Source organism: Octodon degus, unplaced genomic scaffold, assembly GCF_000260255.1.
Source record: "Octodon degus isolate 3935 unplaced genomic scaffold, OctDeg1.0 scaffold00138, whole genome shotgun sequence".
Taxonomy (NCBI): Eukaryota; Metazoa; Chordata; class Mammalia; order Rodentia; family Octodontidae; genus Octodon; species Octodon degus.
This window is the reverse complement of record NW_004524714.1, coordinates 4,341,691-4,362,054: the sequence shown is the minus strand read 5'-3', so window position 1 is coordinate 4,362,054 and position 20,364 is coordinate 4,341,691. Positions and strand designations below refer to the sequence as shown.

Sequence of the window (20,364 nt, the reverse complement as noted above, 5' to 3'; positions counted from 1 at the left end):
AGGGGGAGAAGAAGAAAGGAAAGGTATGTATAATTTCTCCCCTGGAATAATCTAGACAACACTAGAAATGGACTTACTTCAACAGCTCACCAAGTGAAGGTTACTATGAAATACTTCAAATTTCATAAGCACTTGGGACTGCAGAGTGTTGGAAAAAAGTATCTCAAGCACAGATTAAAAGACAAAAGGTACAAATGAAATAAAACCTGATACATGACTATCTAAGGAAGTTTAAATTAAAGACTTAAACATATTTTCTGGTCATTAATAAAACTTCAGTTTTTGAAATACTCAAAATATTGTGTAGGTTTCATATGTAAACAGCACAGTTTTCTCATCAGTGATTACTAAAACAACTTATTTTGCCTAGTTTAGGATACATAAGCCTCTATCACATTTCAGGTTTAGCTTTTGTATTTTAATGTTGGGTTTTCTTCAGGTATTTTTTCCCACACCAACAATTTGAATTCTTGTGTTTACTCTCTGTTAATAAGAATACAAGGGCTGGTGAGATGGCTCAGTGGTCTAAAGCACCTATTTAGAACAAGCTTAGCAAAGCACAGGGACTGCGGTTCAATCCCCCAGCACCACGTGCCAGCCAGCCCCGCCCCCTAGTAGGCTGAGCTGGCCACACACACACACACACACACACACACACACACAAATAAATAAAAATTAAAAAAAAAAAAAAAGAATACAAGTAAAGTCAGGAATATAGGTCAGCCATTTTGCCTGGCAAGTGCAAGATCCCAAGTTCCAGCCCCAGTACTGGGGGGAAAAAAAAAAACAAAACACAAGTTAAACCAACAGGGAAGGGGCTGGGGAGATGGCTCAGTAGAATAAGCGCTTCCCTGGCAAGCGCAAGGGCCTGAGTTCAATCCCTGGTTCCGCAAAAAAAAACAAAAAAACAAAAAACAGGGAGTTTTAGTTATCATTTTGAGGATGTGACCACCCTTTTAGTTCTATTTTAAAACTCAGTAACTTTAATTTAGCAATCAAAGCTTCTCGTCATATTTTAATACAGCAACTTTAATCTAGTGATCAAAACTTCATTAGCTCATAAAGTTTCTCAGGTAAACTGAATCGCCCCACACAAGGATCTTAAGCAAATAAACAAGTACAAAACAGGCAGAGATTATAAATTAGGGCAGACAAATCTGTATCTAGCCCCACGCCGGTAAAGAGCATTCTATCAATATAGTGAAATGCTAATCTCCTAATTAACAACCTAATTAGGTAATTATGGCTTTGCAGAGGGATGCCGAAATGAAATATGACAACATGGTCACCTCTTTATATGGCACCTGTGGGCCTTTTCAGCTGTCATTGCAAAGAGTGCAATATCAATTTGAACAGATGACAAAGTGCTGTCATTTTTCATTTTGATAATATACAGAATGCTTGGATAGAAGCAGTTTACAAAAGAAACAACTTGCCTGATATTTTCCTAATTTAAATATACTCAAATACATCATTAAATATGTACTTTGCATGTTTTTTTATAGAACATGTAGGAGAAATAACAGGTAAAATTTATAAAGCCAAACCTGACTGGTCAAAAATGCTTAGTTTTACATGTTAAAACTATTTCAATTATGAAATCCATGATAATTAGAAAAGAATATAAGGTAATAATTCATCATGACATTTTACTATTCATACTTTTACTTACTATTATTACCAGAAAAATTAAAACCCAAACAAACTCCAATCTTCAGTTTTTTCCCTACAAAATAATAAGTGTGACACAAACTCATACATGTTGAAGTAAATTACAATGGAGGTCAGGCCTGAGCAAAGTTAAGTAGGTCTCAAAAACACCCTCAGCTTTTGCAATATTAGTAAAACTTAACTTGCCCTATTTCTTGCAAATGCTTCTGTTAAAGAAAAAAAGAATTTAAGTTCAACTAGTTAGAGCACTGAACAAATTTATATAATCAGGGAATCCTCCAAAAGTGTAGAAATGAGGCAGCTGCACAGTTGTCAGCACTGGAGTATCTGGATGCTTTACTTCCATGTTCTTCATACAAAAGCGTTTTTCCTAGCATTTCCCAGTGGAACACCTGAGCTACTTCTGGTTTGGGGCTGTCCACTTCGTGAATCACTGTGCCAATAAATTCTTTTTTTTTTTTTTTTTTTTTTTTGTATTTTACTACAGAGTCTACAGGGTCTACAGGGTCTCACTACACAGATCGGACTCAGTGATTCTCCTGTTTTCAGACTCCCAAATGCTGGGATTACAGGCGAGTGCCACCATGCCGTCTCAATCATCTTATCAGCATGCCCAGGGGTCAGGGATAGCACGGTGTGCCAGGGATCTAAGACCAGCCGCTGCACTCTGCTTATGCAGGTGCTTTAGTCCTCTGAGCTATCTGGCCAGTCCTGTGCCAACAAATTATTTTAAAAAGTTTTGTGCCTCAGTTGACTTTTTTTTTTTTTCTTTTGTGGTACTGGGGGTTAAACTCAGGACCTTGCACTTGCCAGGCAGGTGTTTATGCCATTGAGCAGCCCCTCAGTTGCCCTAATCACTGTCCCAGTGACTACAGAGGAGTTGATGGCAGCACTGGGACACTAGGACCCCAACATGGATGGATTCTTTCTCATCCATGACAGTCTCTTAAATGGCAGATGGGAGAAGAGACTGGCCTGGCAATGTTAACGTCGTTTATGTCAGAACACACAAAACCGTACTCTGTATGCAAAAACTAAGTTTCAAGTAGTAAAAGCTAACTTAAAAAATCCAATCTGGGGGGCTGGGGAGATAGCTCAGCAGGCAGGCAAGGGCCTGAGTTCAATCTCCGGTTCTGCAAAAAAGAATGAAAGGACGAAAGAACGAAAGAACGAAAGAAAGAAAGAAATCCAATCCACATATACTAACTTCAGAATCACCTGCATTAGTATAAACTACATTGCTCAAAATGATAGTCACTGGTTCTATTTATATTTGTTAATATCAAACTTACACTAAAATATTTTAGAGGGCTGGGGAGATAGCTCAGTAGAATAAGTGCTTGCTTGGCAAGTGCAAAGCTCTGAGTTCAATCCCTGGTTCCGCCAAAATAAAATAAAATAACAATTTTATTAAAAAATTCATTTTTTAGAAAATGTTTCCAAGGCACAGAAAAGCAGGTAGACCTATAATCCCACCTATCTCTTTTTTGCATGTTTGACATAATTAGGAGCACATTTTACATACAAACCTTTTTACTTATAAATGAGCATATTAATGTCACTAAAATTCTAAATCATCTAAAATGACTACACTATAATATGACTTTTCTATAATTTCTCTAACATTTTTTCAATACTAACACTATTTCTAATTTTTACTAATATAAATATTCCTGCAATGAATATCTTTGAGCACATTTTTCTATGTCTCTGTTACTTCTTTAACAAAGACTCCTAGAAATGAAACTATCAGATATAAGGTACTCATGACTTCTTTCTGAGTCAGTGGTAAATTTTGCCTAATTTTTTTTTTTTTTTTTTTTAGAAAAGTTAGGGCTGGAGAGATGGCTCAGTGGTCTAAAGCACCTACTTGAATCAAGCTTGGCGAAGCACAGGGACCACGGTTCGATCCCCAGCACCACATGCCAGCCAGCCCCGCCCCCTGGTGGGCTGAGCTGGCCACACACACACACAATAAATAAATGTAATAAATAAAAATAAATAAATATTTAAAAAAAAAAAAGAAAAGTTAACAATTTGACATTCTTAGTAGTAGTGGATGAATGACCATCTCACCAACTTTTGTCAGCAATGAGTATTAGTTTATTAAATCTTTGAACTTCATATCATAGGTATCATACCAGTAATCAAACAACTCACAGTATAACTAACACTGGCTTTCTGTAGCACTAAGTATAAATGAATAGGGAAAATGGTTAAAACTGATACAATACTAAGATGACTGCCGGTTTCAATACCCAAATCTAAAGCAACATGGATTAATGTGAAAAACACCAAAGCTGGAGTAGATAGGTAGGCAGAGAAAAAGGACAGACAGACAGATGGGCATGGTGGAATACACCAGTAGTAACATCTATTCTGGATCACTTGAGCCCAGGAATTCAAGGCCAGCCTAGACAGCACAGCAAGACTCCATCAAAACAAAACTAAAATATGAAAAACAAAAAGCTCAAGACCTAGGGTCTTTTTGTTTTACTTTGTTACTGGGGATTGAACCCAAGCCTGTGCCATCAGGTACATCCCCAGCAGCAGCCCACCTCCTTTATTAGAGAGACAGGGTCTTGCTAAGTTGTTCACGCTAAGCTCAAATCTACAATCTTCATGCCTCAACCTCCCATAATTCTGGGATTACAGACATATACCACCATGACAGGTTTAGCTTTATACCTTGAGTTACTTTACTTCTCTCTAAGCTTCAGTTTTAACATTTATAAAATGAGACAGGGGGGCCGGGGAGATGGCTCAGTAGAATAAGTGCTTCCCTGGCAAGCACAAGGGCCTGAGTTCAATCCCCGGTTCCACCAAAAAAAAAAAAAAAAAAAAAAAAAAAATGAGACAGGGACAACATAATATCCCTTGTCCTAACAATTTGAAAGGGCAGTCATAGACGACAAAAATATTAACACTTGTGATTGTTACTTAGATCAATTTATTTAATAGCTTAAAAACAGCACATGAAAACCCTATTCTCATAGTGTGCAGCAGTTAAAGACACTCTGAATCACAAAGCTCAACCAGAAATTAGCAAGGCTAACTTCATGAAAGACTAAGACGTGAAAAGTGAGCTTCACACTTTCACCATCACTCCATAGCATCACCACTGCTTGCAACAGTATGCTAACATCCTGAATTTCTTGTGTCCAGATGGTATCAAATACTGACATGAGGGGGGCCGGGTAGATAGCTCAGTAGGATAAGCACTTGACTGGCAAACGCAAGGATCTGAGTTCAATCCCCGGTTCCCCCCACCCAAAAAAAAAAAAAATACTGACATGAATGGTTTCATCTACTTCTCATATGGAAGAGTATACGAATGGCATGAGACTGGCATTACTGCCCCATTTTTGCACTGTTCAGAACACAGAGATACCATAATAACTGTTAGAGCCAGTATTCAAATCCAGTTGAGTATGATTTCAACATTCTACCACATAGTGCTTCAAGATTTTCAAGTCCACACCCCAGGACTTTTTAGTCTACTGTATGTCAGCAACTGAAGTGTTACATTAAAGATTCACTTTGTTTTCAAAAGAAAAGCATTCTTTCAAATAACTTCCAGCCATTTTCTCTGCTGAAACAGTACTTATTTATAATACAGTAACAAAACGGGTCTACAGGGAACTAAAAAATGTAATCTTTGGAATTTTTATACATTAAGTCCATTTATCTTCATTGACAATAAAAGCACATTGAAGTACAGTACAGGATATTATGAATCTAACACTGCATATAGTTAGGGGTAAATGTGACATAATATTCAATTTATTTCACAAGCAATTATTATAATTTAATTCCAACAGTTATTCTAATACTTTCTTGCTTTTTCCAGAAATTCGGGGGTTTTTTTTAAGTGGTTTCTCCCATTTATTTCTCACTTTCAATTACTTAAAACTGTTTAGTACTTTTAATCCCAATTTCATGTTTCCCAATATATCTATACTGCTGCCAACTATAGTTAAGAAATTCTTGATGGACTGCTCAAAATTTATTTTCTTCATTTTTATGTTCTATAGTATTTCCTTGTATAATACAGTATGAATAAAAACAAGCATCCATAAGCCAAATATTTCTTCAATTTTTCACTTTGTGAAAGCTGAGTATTAAAATAAAAATAAATTAAACTCCTGGGCTGGGAACTCCCTGACTGTATGTCTCTCGCTCTGCTGGGTGTCTCTAAGCTCCTTTTCCATCTCTGTCTATACAGTCAACAAAGCACTGTGTGCATTTGGAGAAGCCCAGGCCCCATCAAGGCCCTCACCAGAGGAAGTAAAGAACAAAGAGCTGAGGGAAAGCTGAGCAGTGGCTCCCTACCTGTCAATAAGACAAGAGGAGCAGCCTTTGAGATTTGTACCATTCTCCACTGGGGTCTGCCAGTCACCAGCTGTTCAACATTAAGCATATCAGTTAGAAAGTTTGGTACTGAAAAGACCTCAGCAAGACTTGAATTTTGCTCATTACTATCCAGAAGGGAACAGAGAGCCAAAGATTTCCAAGGGACACGACCAAAATTCAAAGGTTGTTATTCATGGTCAAGTCCTCCGTCCACATCACTTTCTACTAAATTCTAATTCACAGGATGCCAATTTCTTCATCCCGAAAGTTTACGATTACCCTTTTATAATACTACCACCTGGGGCTGGGGAGATGGCTCAGTAGGATAAGCGCTTGACTGGCAAACGCAAGGATCTGAGTTCAATCCCCGGTACCGCTAAAAAAAAAAATAAATACATAAATAAAAAATAGTACCACCTATCTCACAGGATTATGAAGATTAAAGGAAACATAATATATAAGCCAATGTACAATACCACTTAGGGTATGGGTGGTCCTTAGAGATGAGATTTGATAGCATTTAAAAAGTTAATAGCTCCAAGAAAAACTACTGTATTCCAAGATTATTTCATCATCCAAATCCTATTCCTCTTGAAATTGAGCTTGACTATATAATATAGGCATCAATCCTACCACTCTCTGTGAAGTATCAGAACAAGCTACAATGTCTTCACTGACAAGTGACCACGAGACTTACAACTGGTCATCACGACACTGCGCTACGCCTCCTGCTTTGAACGATAGGAACTATCCTTTCAGTAGCCAGTCAAATAAGAGTCCATGCTCAGGTAGCCTACAGTGGTACACGGCCCATAATGTATTTTGGCCCACAAGGTAGGTTTCGAAATGGCAAATTCTTAAACTAAAAACATTAAAATCCAGATTTCTAGCATAGACAGAGGCCTTGCTATGTTGCTAGGGGGGGCCTGGGACTCTTGGATTTCTGCCTCAGCTTCCCAAGTAGCTAGCTGAGACTAAGCACATCCCCCTAACGAAAAACATTACTGCCTTTAATTGTGTGACTGCTCTCCAGGTCACTGAGGGCCAATCCTACTCATGACAACACAGATTGGGCACTGGACCAAAAGCCATCTGAGGTAGATGTCACACATGAACTGTATGACACCTGGGAAACAAAGTTGCTCAGTTACATGGGAATACCACCTAACTCACTGAATGATAACAATTCAAAAGAAATACGGTATGAAAAAGCATTTGACAGTAACTGAAACATAAGTGCAGAATCATTTTAAATTCCACACAACGTGAAACTTCTGAATCAAATCTTTTTAAAAACTTCAAACTCACAGAAAATAGGGCACCTTTAATCCAGGAAAAAATGTAATGTGACAGAATTCCTAGCCATATGATAATTTGATATTTATTTCTCACTGTTTTTAACAGTAAGGCTTATACATCAGAATAACAGATTTCAAACCAATTCTCCTAGCCTGAAACATATAAATCCAGTGAACTGCAACAGTTTCTTTCCAGTCTTCAGTTGAATCAACAAGCAATACAAAACCCCTCACCAAAAAACATTTAGTTGAAGTGATAGATTACAGCCAGGTACGGTGGCCCACATGGTAATCCCAGCAATCTGTGAGGCTAAGACAGAAGGATTACAAATTTGAACCCATTCCGGGCAATTCAGCAATCTGACAAGACCCTGTATTTAAATTAAAAAGGGCTGGGGATGTAGCTCATCACTAAAGTCCTGGGTTCAGGTTCAGTCCGCAGTACCACAAAAGAGAAAAAAAAAAAAAAATGAAGAAAAGACAGATTAAAAGATGAACTCTTAGGCTAGGAGACAGCAGCATAAGTGCCTGCCTGCCAAGCGCAAAGCTCTGAGTTGGTCCTTGGTGCCAAATACACAGAGATAGAAACTCCTTCTGGGCTGAGGCTGCTTCCGTTCCTCCTTACCCCTACTGCCTAGCAACAACGGGCACAGTGAGGCTCCAGCTCCAGGGCTGCTCACATCTGAGGCCTCTCTAGAGGGTTGCCCATCCACATCACAGAGAACAAGAAACATGGTGAATACAGAAAAGCTGACAGTCCAAAGTCTAGCAAGCAATCCCTCTAGCCCAGCTCCAGCAGGTGTATAAACTGGTGCACACACTCTTAACATGAAGCTACACCCCCAGACTTCAAGGAAATCATTTAACTTCTCTGTTAGAGGTTATTTTTCCTCCTTATTAAAGGACAGCCTTGTTTCCTTACCTATAAAACAAGGATTGTACTAACACTTTCTCATATAGAAATAAAATGTAAAACATTTAGCAAAATGCTGACACACAGTGACCACACATTAGCTGTCATGATCACTATTTCTTTCTTTGGGCTTCACAGGAACTGGGGGGAACTGTGCACACACACAACCCCCCCCCACACACACACACCTAAAACACCAATAAGCTCAGGGCAGAGAACTGGTTGTATTCCTTTGTATCCACAGGATCTAAAATTCTGCCTGGCAATGCTGAACGAATCAGAGGTCCTCAAAGTTGTTTAATTACTGGAAAAATGGAGTAGAAATTAGAATTTACTTCTACTGCCTGGCACTTGAGCCCTCACTGACTCTGATCCCTTTGGTCCACAACTTTATCACTGACCGGATGAAAGAAGTAATGACTTGCTTTATTTAGACTAGAAACTTATTCACCACTCTAAAACCATGTTCTAGGTATTACACCTTTGCATCTTACAGCTATCATTTCAGGGCACATTATCATACACAGGATGAGTATCTCTTAATCCAAAATGCCTGGAATCAGATGTGCTTCAGAATTCAGATTTGGGGCTATCTGCATAGGTTTAACTGGATAAACATCACAAATTCAAAATTCAAAATCTGAAACTATCATTCCAAAAGTTTCAGATTTTAAGAACTATATGCTGGACTAAGTAACAAAAGTAAAACAAGGGGGCTGGTGAGATGGCTCAGTGGTCTAAAGCACCTACTTAAAACAAGCTTAGCAAAGCACAGGGACCGCGGTTCAATCCCGCAGCACCACATGCCAGCCAGCCCCGCCCCCTGGAGGGCTGAGCTGCCCCCCCCCACAAATAAAATTTAAAAAATAAATAAAATAAAATAAGTAAAACAGGAAACATCACAATCTCAGATTTGAAATTATATTGCAAAGCTACAGTGATAAGAACAGCATGGTACTAACACAAAAACAAGACATATGGACCAATGAAACATGATATAGGGGACAGAAACAACGCTAGGCACATTTAGCTATTTGATCTTCGACAAAGGGGCCAGAAACATTAAAGACAGCCTCTTTAATAAATGGTACTGAAAAAAACTGGCTAGCCTCATACACAAGACTGAATCTACTTCATGTACCTCACTAAACTAAACTAAAATCAAAATGGATCGAAGATCTAAATGTTAAAACAATCTACTGGAAGAAAAATAGGTAAAACTCTTGAGAACAGGGGATGGGGAGATAGCTCAGTGATCTAAGCACCTGCTTGGAAAGTGTAAGGACCCAAGTTCAATCCACTGTACCACACGCCATGCTGGCCCTGGAAGCTTGGGAGTGCTGTGCCTACCTATAATCCTAGTGCTATGGAGGCTGAGACAGGAGGATAACCATAAGTCTGAGTTGCATACCAAGACCCTGTATCAAATACACAAATAAAGATTAAAAAAAAAACAAAACTCTTAGGGCTGGCCAAATAGCTCAGCGGATTGAGGTGCCTGCAAGCAGGGGCATGGGCCGGGAGTTTGATCCCTGGGCCTGCTGTGTCAGCCCCACCCCCAGGTCACACTGAGATGGCAACTGAGACTGGGCGTGGCAGCACATGCCTGTAATCCCAACTCTTGGGAGGTTGTAAACAGGCGGATCACTATGTCTGAGTCTGAACACACTATAGACCCTTCCCTAAAATACAAAAAAAAAAAAATCTTGAAAACATAGGCTTAGGCAAAGAATTTCTACATAGAATCTCAATGGCACAAGAAATAATACTAAGAATCAACAAATGAGAGCATATTAAATTTAAAGGGTTCTGCATGGGCTGGTGAGATGGTTCAGTGGTCTAAAGCACCTACTTAGAACAAGTTTAGCAAAGCACAGGGACCGCGGTTCAATCCCCCAGCACCACATGCCAGCCAGCCCCGCCCCGCCCCCTGGTGGGCTGAGCTGGCCACACACACACACACACACACACACACGCACACACACACAAATAAATATTAAATAAATAAAATTTAAAAAAAATAAATAAAATCCATTTTAAAAAAATAAAAATAAAAATAAATAAAGGGTTCTGCACAACAAAGGAAACAACCAACAAAATGAGAAAACAACCTACAGAATGGGAAAATATTTTGCCAACTATTCCCCAGACAGAGGACTACTCTCAAGACTATATACAAAGAACTAAAAAAAAAAAGATGCCCCCAAAGCCTCCTGAAAGTAATGTCTTGCTTAAGCTAGAGACTCATTTACTACCTAAAACCATGTCAAAGATAGGCAACGGAAATGTATAGACATCTCACAGAAGCACAAACAACCAAAAAATAGATGAAAAAATTCAACATTGTTGACTATTAGAGAAATATAAATTTGAAACTAAAGTATCTTACTCCAGAAAGAAAGGCTCTCATCAAGAAATCAAATAAAGGGGCTGGGGAGATGGCTCAGGAGAATAAGCACTTCCCTGGTAAGCGCAAGGGCCTGAGTTCAATCTCTGGTTCCACTCAAAAAAAATCAAATAAAAAATGCTGGGAAACCTGTAAAGGAATTCTTCTATAGTACTAGTGGCAATGTAATCTAGTACCACCACTATGGAAATCAGTATGGAAAGTCCTCAAAAACTAAAAACAGAAATTCCATTTGACCCGCTATTCCTTTCTAGGTATCATCTCAGAAAAGTTAAATGATACATGTATACCTATATTTACAATACCACAATTCATAGCTAAATCTTGGAAGCAGCCTGTAAGTCCATCAACAGATAAATAAAGAATATGTGGCATTTACTACTCTGCCATAAAGGGTAAACAAGTTATTCATAAGAAAATGGATGCACCTTGAGAAAATAAATAAGTGAAGTAAATTAGACACAAGCTTAAATATTGCAGGGTTTCTCTTAAGTGAGAAACCCAAAGTATAAATAATTTAAAGAGCAAATAAAAGATAGCAACAAGATACATCTTTTGTAAATTGGAAGACCAAGAGATGGGAGAGGGAAAGTAAAAAGAATTAAGATGTGCTGTGCACATGTATCAACTCTCCAAGACGAATATAATCATTATGTACTAAAAATGTACTAATAAAAATTTTACTGAAATTTTTTAAAGTTTCAGACTTTACAGTATTATGGATTTGGGATTGGGGTGCTCAAATTATACCAGGCACTTTACCCAATTTAGGTTATTAAATTTTTTTTTTTTTTAGGACAGGGTGTACAGAGTCTCACTTCATAGATCAGACTTATAGTGATCCTCCTGTTTACAGCCTCCCAAGTGCTGGGATTATAGGAGGCACCAGCATGCCCAGTCTCAATGGCCATCACAGCACGCCCGTGGGCGGAGCCAGCACAGCAGGCCCAGGATCGAACTCCCGGCCCCTGCCTTTGCCTAAGCAGGGGCTTTAATCCGCTGAGCTATTTGGCTGGTCCTTAGGTTATTATATATTGACAATACTCTGTAATGTCAATATTATTCCCCCATCCAACTTCTAGTTGAAAAAAACTACAACAAACTTGCCAAAGTCACTTATCTAATAAGGGCAGGAATTGAATCTAGAGTCTGTGTTTCTTCTGTACAAACTGTCTTCTTTGATTATTCGAAATAGAAATGACACAGCCATCACCACTTCCCTTGGAAGACTAGTCTCAGCTAACCTTAAAGGATTTTTTAGCATTCATATTTTTCTCTCTTGTAGAGTTGTTTCAGTGTGTTCTCCTGTAAAGAGAACTATGGTGTGAGAACGAAGGTAAGACAAGGAATGGACAAAGTGCAGATTTGGGCATCAGATTGATGAGGGTTTTATTCCTGTTTTTCTTTTTTCTTTCTTTCTTTTTTTGTGGAACCAGGGATTGAACTCAGGCCCTTGCACCTGCCAGGGAAGCGCTTATTCCACTCAGCCATCTCCCCGGCCCCCTCCTGTTTTTCTCATACCAGCTGTGTAATGTATCCCAAGTCTTCCTATAAATTGATGTTAAAACTATTATTTTTTTAGGGCTGGCCAGATAGCTCTGTAAATTAAAGTGCCTACTTAGGCAGTGACTGGCGTTTGATCCCTAGTGGGCTCTGCCAGCCCTGCCCCCAGGGTACGCTCAGACTGCGATTGAGACTGGGCATGGCGGTACACACCTGTAATCCCAACTCTTGGGAAGCTAAAAACAGGAGGATCACTACCAGTCGGATCTGTGTAGTGAGACCCTATACTAAATACATAAAAAAATAAAAATACTTGTTTTTAAATTTTATTTGACGCAGGATCTCACTACACAGTTCAGACTCAGTGATCCTCCTGTCTCAGCCTCCCCAGTGCTGGGATTACAGGCATGGGCCACCACGCCCATCTCTCTGTTACAATTAATTTCCTTATTTCTCTCACTAAAATGAGCTTCTTGTACACCGAGAGTGCATTTTATTTATCTCTTTTAGTTGTCAAATAAGGTATCTGGCATATAACCAAGATGTCCCTTTCAGGCTGGGATTGTCCCAAATTAGTTGAGGAGGGCCACTTGAGGCAGTCCACAGTTACCACCTCAATAGGCAGAAACACAAAAGAGAAAAGCTTTTAAGTGGAGCAGAGAGACTAGCCTATCAAAAAAAGAAAAAAAAGGGACACAGAAGAACAAAATTTACAATCCTACCTATCTAGAGTAAGGGATCACAGTGGGGATCTTTGTAAGCATAACTGGACAGATAGCCACAGCCAGATCAGAAGATGTAGAGGAGGAGAAGTGCAGTGTGGGGCACACAGTAGTTGAAGGCAGGCATGAACACAGAGCTGAATGCGAAAGGCTACTGGCAAACCTCAGGACCCCAGCAACTTGCAGGTGTGCACACTGAAAAAGATGCAAACAACTACCACAACTTTCAAGAACTCTTGAGCACACTAAGTACCTCTCCTGGGCTAACAGAATATGAAGACTACAACATGCTGTCTCTTTCTATTCCAATGGGTGCTCTGGGTGTGCTGGGGGCGGGGAGGGAGTACCCCGAATCAAACTCAGGACTCACACTTGCGCTGAAACACTGAACGAAACTCCAGGCCCTCCGATGGGGTTTTAACGTTAGGATTTCCAACATCTGCTTGGCAAACTAGAATGAGAACGCTGACTCCTTAAACTGATGCGTCTTTCCATTTAACTGTTCACACCTGGGAAACTTTTTAAAACTTCACTGATTTTGGTTTATAACAATACGGTGCTTTGCACAGTGCCAGGTACCGTGACAGCATTGAAAAATTACTTGCACTCATTGAGAAGGAACTTTCAACCAACTTGAGTCAATTCTGGTGTCTCAATTTTAGGGTTAAAGTTAGACCCTTGTTTAAACCTTGTTTAAAGTATATCCTTTTTCTTGTTTATCCTCGAACAGTCCTTGCCACTCCCATAAGCAAAAAGCAAAACAAAACCAAAAATCCGGAATCAAGTTCTAGCGGCACTCAACGTAGGGAAGCTCTGGGAAGCTGTTTATCCCGGGGGGGGGGGGTAGACTGGAAGAACGAGGACCACAAAAAGGGACCACACCGGCAATGCTTTAAAACTTGATTTCACATTATAAAGGTAAGGGCACCCCGCAAGCGGCTCCCTCTGACTCTGGAAAGGGCCAGGAACGGATGCTCGCAGGCCGCCGAGCAACGGCCCGCCAGGAGGGCCGCTGGGCAGCGAGGGGTCGCCAGGTCCCTCCGGTGGAGGAGCGAGCGGCTGGGGCAACCTTTACCTGAAGCTGCTTCCACACTACGGGCCGGGTCGGCCCGGCCACGTTCCCGAGGCGAGGGCCCGGCTCCCTCACGCCTCCCGGCCCTGCCCCGAACGCTGCACGCTCAGGATCCTCAAGGACGGGCGCTCCCACCGGCCGCTCAGCGGCTGCTTCCCGGGCTCGCCCTCATGCCCCCGCGGCTCGCCGCCGCCAGCCGGGCGAGATGTAGCCCTAGTGCCCCGAGTCGCACCACGACCCGGAACCACAGCCCCGTGCACCGGAAGTCCCCGACCGGGAAGGAGTCTCTGGCTGGGGACGCAGTGCGCAAGCCCCAGTGCCGGGAGCGAGAAGAGGCGCCCTCCCGGGGGGCGGGGCCGGGCGGAGGCCGTGCGCATGCGCGCCCGCGCCGAGCCGCTCCGCAGCGGGCGGAGGCCTTGGAGGCGCAGATCAGCGCCGAGCTCAGAGAAAACCTATCGGCGCGTGGGCTTTCCTAGGACGGAGATGAGTGTTAGGGATCTCTGCCAGCTGTTTTCTCCGCATGTCCACGGCGAAAAGTTCTCAGTTCATCCAGAAATGAGTGGCGAGGCAGTTTAGCCTCTTATCAAAAAGGTGTTTAGCAGGGCACGGTGGTGCTCACCTGTAATCCCAGCTACTCTGGGGAATGAAGAGGGGGATCGAAAATCAGAGGCCAGCCCGGGAGATTTAGTGAGGCCCGGCCTCAAAATAAAAAGGTGTTAAGTGCTGGAGATGTTTTGCAGTGGTAGGGCGCTTGCCTATATGTGGGAGGCCCTAGGGTCCATCCCCAAGCTGGAGGAGGAGTGGGGAGCGTGAGTTCACACTACACCTCCAGAGACCGAGCTTTCCTACCCGAAAGGGTCCCACCTTCACCGAGAATTGCTGTGAGGACTGAATAGGAGGACGGATGGCGCTTGAAAAAAACGCTTTTGCTTCTTGTGCTTGACATGATAAGCATGCAGTAAGTTATTTGTCTTACATGTGAACGGAAAATAATCATCTTTTTCTGGAGCTGTCCTGGGAGTAAACCCAGAACTTCACCCCGAGCTATGCTGCCTCGGGCCCTTGCTTTAATTCGAGGGTGTGCCTCACTAAGTCAGTAACTTGGATGCCCGAACGAAGATAACAATTTTGTTCGAGAGCTGCCAGGAGATGTGGGTGAGATCTGAAAACGCTAGCACCAAACAGGCGCTCTGTTTGTCTTACTCTGTCTTTCTGGAATCGGTGGCAGAAGTCATGATGAAGGGATCAAGGGGACTTATGCAAGGCGTGATAGTGTTTTCCTAGCTGACATAGCTCACAGAGATGCACTTAGCAAAAGGGAAAAAAAAAGTTTGTTTTTTTAAAAAAGACAAGTAGAATTTCAGCCCTGGGGGCGGGGATCTTACCCAGTTTTAAAGTCACCAACCAATACACCAGCAGTCCGTCCATTTTTACATTGCTCCCTTACCTCCAACTGCGATAAAGAAAGAGCCTTCACACCCACACTGCGGCAATTCCACTACAAACCTGTTGGAGGTGCTCTGCAGAAGCAAGAGGTGCAAACCAGTTGGATGTTCAATGTCCTGTGATCACCAGATTATTTGTCCCTTCCTAGACACCTTTTTCTCTCCTAAGGACTGACCTCACGGAGGCCTTGTGCATAGAAGGAAAGCACTCTACCATTAGCTACACCTACAGCTCCCTCCTAGATCTGACTCTCCCTCATCTCCACTCCCATGGGCTCCACTCTTTGAAACCCAGCTACCTGATTGCCCCTCAGACAAGTAAAACTAAACCTGTCTAAAACTGAGTTCAAGGGGGCCGGAGAGATGGCTCAGTGGAATAAGCGCTTCCCTGGCAAGCGCAAGGACCTGAGTTCAATCCCTGGTTCCGCCAAAAAATAAAATAAATAAGTAAATAAATAAAAACTGAGTTCAGCTGGACTGCTACTCATTTATAGGTTGCAAAGATGGAATACTCTACCACTTAACTAGTTTTGTAATTTCATCTTTCCAAGCTGCCTCTAGATGTTCTTATATATAAAATGGAAATGACAAAAGCCCTAACTAACTGAATTGAGTTGTGAAAATTAAATGTGCTAATACGCATAGCTCACGTAGGATAGAACCTGGCCTGTGGCTAACATTTATTGAATACATAACACTGTTACTATACCTCACTCAAGAAGCGTACTTACTGAGTGCCTACTATGCATCAATCTTGTCCTATAGACTTAAAATTCAGTTAAAAAGCCAGATAGAGATTCTGTGTTTCAGAAGCATATGGTCAAATTTGACTGTAAGTTTGAAATAATTACAAGGGCAGCTCCCATATGCAGGGATAGATGGCAAAAATTCAAAGATCCTAGTGATAAGGGCCTGGTAGAGAACGGAGACTCTTAATTTAGGGTGATTTAAGCAAAATGACTCATGTGCTTTTCCTATAGCTAGCTTGAGCAGTCAAGATAAAAACACACACAATGAGAAACTGGATTAATCCAAGAACGGGTTTTCCCAGACAGGTATAATGGAGTGTCAGACAGTTGTAACACAAGTCACTGATTGTAGCAATGCAGAGATGGCAGTTATCATCAGAGAAGGTACCTTAACCCAGGAGTCCCCAGCGCCAGACCACAGACAAATACCAGGAGCACAAAAAGAGGTGACAGGCAAGCAAGAAAAACTTGATCTGCATTTACAGCTCTTGGTATCTCCCGAGCTCTCCTTCCTGTCAGATCAAGGGTGGCATTCATTCTCGTACAAGTGTGAGCCCTCCTGTGAACTTCGCATGTGAGGAAAGTAGGTTGCGTGAGCTCCTTATGAGACTCTAATCCTGAAGCCGTCCTCCATCCCTTTCCCTTCCTACTCACTCAGCCACCCCCTCCACATACCCTGACCTCTGGGTTGTGGGAAATTGTCTTCCATGAAACCCATCCCTTCCATGAAACACCAAAAAACATTGGGGACAGCTGTCCTAAAGGAGAAAGTCAAAAGAAGAGCCAGGTAAGTGGGCTCCTGGTTCAAGTAGAATGGAGGGAAAAAAATCATTGAAGATGAGACGATGGAACATGGACCGAAAAGCTGCACGGATCATGCACAGCCAGGGATGAAAAGAAACCAAAGGTGCTTTCTATGCTATTCTCCACCTGAGCAACAGCAGGGGAGGCCACGCGGTGAAACTGACTTGAAAGGCATGATCCTGAGAGCTGATGGAAGGACAGAATTGGCACTGAAGAGCAAAGAATAAGCCAGATGCAGCAGCGCATCCTGAAATCCCAGATAATGGGAAGGTGGAAGCAGGAGAATTGCAAGTTGGAGGCCAGCCTGGGGAACTTAGTGAGACCATGTCTCAAAATGAAAATAAAAAAGGGTGCAGGTAGAGCACTTGCCTAGTATGAACAAGGTCCAGGGTTCAAGCCCCAAAACTACAGTAAAAAAATGAACAAATCACGTACTGACATATCTCCTGACCTAGGGGTGGATCCTTGTAGGATCATGAGAGCTGACACAGAAACATAATGCCACGCTGACAGTACCAGGCCAAGGGAGGCCAATAACCATGGGGGTGGAGAGACCCACCCCGCCGCATGCCTGTGACAGCTGGGCTTCACAGCCTCCATCTCTTGCTTGGACAGGAAGCCTTTTCTTCTGATTCAAAAAAGTAGAAGGAGAAGGATGGGCAAAAAGACTCCTATTAGCTGTGTGGTATTCAACAAATTACTTGACTTCTCTGGCTCTCTGTTCCTTTATATAGGTTGTTGTGAGGCCCCAGTGAAGTGACGCATGGATATTTCTTAGCACAGTGCCAGGTACACAGGAAGTGTTCCACAAGTGCCATCTCTGGTGGCTGGCATGCCAAGATGGACATTAAGGATCAAGTCCCTTGTGTGTTTTCTTCCCTTGCATCCTGCTCAAGCCTCAGTTTCTTTTTCTTTTTACCCCTCACTAAACTCCTATTCACTTTGTCAGTGACTTTTTTTTTTTTTAAATGTATTTAGTACAGGGTCTCACTACACAGATCTGACTTGTAGTGATCCTCCCAAGCAGTGGGTTATAGTGTCAGTGGCTTTAAAAAGTGCTGCTTTCAGTGCTTATTTCTCCAATTTTTGGGGTTGATGGGCATGCTCATGCAGCTGCCATCCGATAGCAGCTAGAATGATCAAAATGATTTTGCTCTTATGACTGCAGCTGTTGGCCAGGGTGCCTTGGCTCTTCTCTATGTGGTATCCCTAGTGTCTGTCTTGGCTTTCCACATCCCATAGTCACAGGATTGCAAAAGGATAAAACCCAACATGCAAGTGATTTTTCAAAAAAAAAAATATTTTATTGTGGAGATACACATGCACCATATTAACCAATTCTAGATGTATCCTGTTCATTCTGGGATTAACAGGATGGGAATGAAGACCCCATTCCCATCCTGCTTCCTCCAGGAGGCCTCCCAAATTACCTGTCCAACAACAGGCCAGATGCATAGCTTCACACTCAATCCACCGTTTGTCACAGTTTCTGTTGTTATTTTAATACACCTGTCTGTCTGAGAGGCCTTGAAGAAAGAGATGTTTCTTAGGTTCTTTTGTCTCCTTAAAGTCTAGGCTCTGTGGTAAAGCACTTGCCCAGCATTTGCAAGCTTGAAGTGTCATAAACACTCAGTAAGACGTACATTCAATGAAAAGGTGCTCACAACACACACATAAAATGAAGCAAGGAGAAATGTTTCTTTTTATCTTTCCAGGACTGGGAATTGAATCCAAGGTTTCATTAAGCTATATCTCCCAGCTGGGGAGATAGCTCAGTAGAATAAGCACTTGCCTGGCAAGCACAGGGTCCTGAGTTCAATCCTCAGTACTGCAAAAAGAAATAAATAAGCTACATCTCCAATCCTTTTTTTTTTTGTAGATAGTGTTTCACTAAATTACCCACATAAGACTTGAATTTGCAGTCCTGCCTCAGCCTCCCCAAAAGGCTGGGATTCCAGGTATGCACCTTCACACACAGTGGAAATTTCTTTTTTTTTTTTTTTTTTTGTGGAACGGGGGATTGAACTCAGGCCCTTGCGCTTGCCAGGCAAGTGCTTATTCCACTGAGCCATCTCCCCAGCCCTGTAATTTATCTTTAATAAGCATTATTATTATTACATGAAAAGTGCTTTACCAAACGTATGACAATGGCAAGTCAAGAGTAAACGAAGTTAGAAGGCACAAATGCTTTTACATGCCCACTCAAAGCTGAGCAGAAATTGGGGTACCTTCTAGTTCCTCCGCAAGTGTGTGTTCTTATTATATTGGTTATATGTGTCCCTACTACCTTCCCAATTTTGGCTTCTCCTTTTGAAATATGATTTCCCTCCCATAGAGAAAACATAGGTGTTTATAGTCCTATGGTACCAAGTAACCCCAGAAAGAGTAAGTCACGTATCGAAAATCCACCTAAAACTATTTAAAGAGCTCCCCTAAAAGTATTATGTCAGAACAATATAATATTTTTAAAATGTAAAAGTATTTCAACATAGTAATTTTAGAGCAAATTTATTGTTTATGCCAGGCATGCTGATGCACATGTGTAATCCTAGCACTCAGAAGGCTGAAGCAGAAGGATTGCTATGAGTTTGAGGCCAGCCTGGAGTTGTATAGTGACCCCAGCCTAAACTAAATAGCAAGATCCTATCTCAAAACAAAAATGTACTGCTTATAAGGTGCATTTGGTGATTGAAAACAAAGCACAAAATTAACCAACCAGAAAATCCTAAACATAACTTTTTTTTTAAAATCAGGGTTTTACTATGTAGCCCAGGCTGGCCTTGAACTCATGGGAATCCTCCTGCCTCAGCCACCAGAGTGCTGGGATTATAGGTGTGTATCACCATACCTGGCAGAGGATACTATTTAGATACAAACTTGTGGGAGAGGGGTATAGTTTAGTGGTAGTTCATTCACTTGGCATGTGTTGGGGACCTGGGTTTCATTATTATATATATATATAATCTTTCTGGCGGCCGCGCCGGCGCGTCGAGCGAGAGGCAGCCGCCGAGATGGACGTGTTCCTCATGATCCGGCGCCACAAGACCACCATCTTCACGGACGCCAAGGAATCGAGCACCGTGTTCGAGCTGAAGCGCATCGTCGAGGGCATCCTCAAGCGGCCGCCCGACGAGCAGAGGCTGTACAAGGATGACCAGCTTCTAGATGATGGCAAAACACTGGGAGAGTGTGGCTTTACCAGCCAGACAGCGAGGCCACAGGCCACAGCCACAGTGGGGCTGGCTTTCCGGGCAGATGACACCATTGAGGCCCTGCGCACGGAGCCCTTCCCTAGCCCTCCGGAGCTTCCAGATGTGATGAAGCCTCAGGACTCTGGTGGCAGCGCCAATGAACAAGCTGTACAGTGATGGCCCCCGGCCCACCCTGAGACCCATTGCCCCAATAAAAGATATGGCTTTCAAAAAAA

At 42.1% G+C, this 20,364-nt stretch overlaps 1 protein-coding gene and 1 pseudogene across 8 annotated transcripts in view; one reads left to right on the top strand and one right to left on the bottom strand.

Annotated features, from left to right (window-relative positions):
• The window catches only part of Mapkap1 (mitogen-activated protein kinase associated protein 1), a 271,952-nt gene extending 257,749 nt beyond the window's left edge, over positions 1–14,203 (bottom strand). For 4 of the 7 annotated variants that reach the window (XM_004641570.2, XM_004641566.2, XM_004641567.2 and 1 more), the window contains exon 1: positions 13,943–14,203. The gene's annotated coding sequence lies outside the window, so the exon portion shown is untranslated. Of the gene's footprint in view, positions 1–6,003; positions 6,074–12,867; positions 13,063–13,942 lie in introns of all 7 variants that reach the window. The other 3 variants (XM_023701629.1, XM_023701628.1, XM_023701630.1) reach the window with 3 other exon arrangements.
• Positions 14,204–19,912: 5,709 nt separating this feature from the next.
• Positions 19,913–20,353, top strand: LOC101563586 (annotated as a pseudogene). The gene has a single exon (XR_001117303.2). The product of XR_001117303.2 is annotated as an elongin-B pseudogene (transcript).
• Positions 20,354–20,364: the final 11 nt, after the last annotated feature.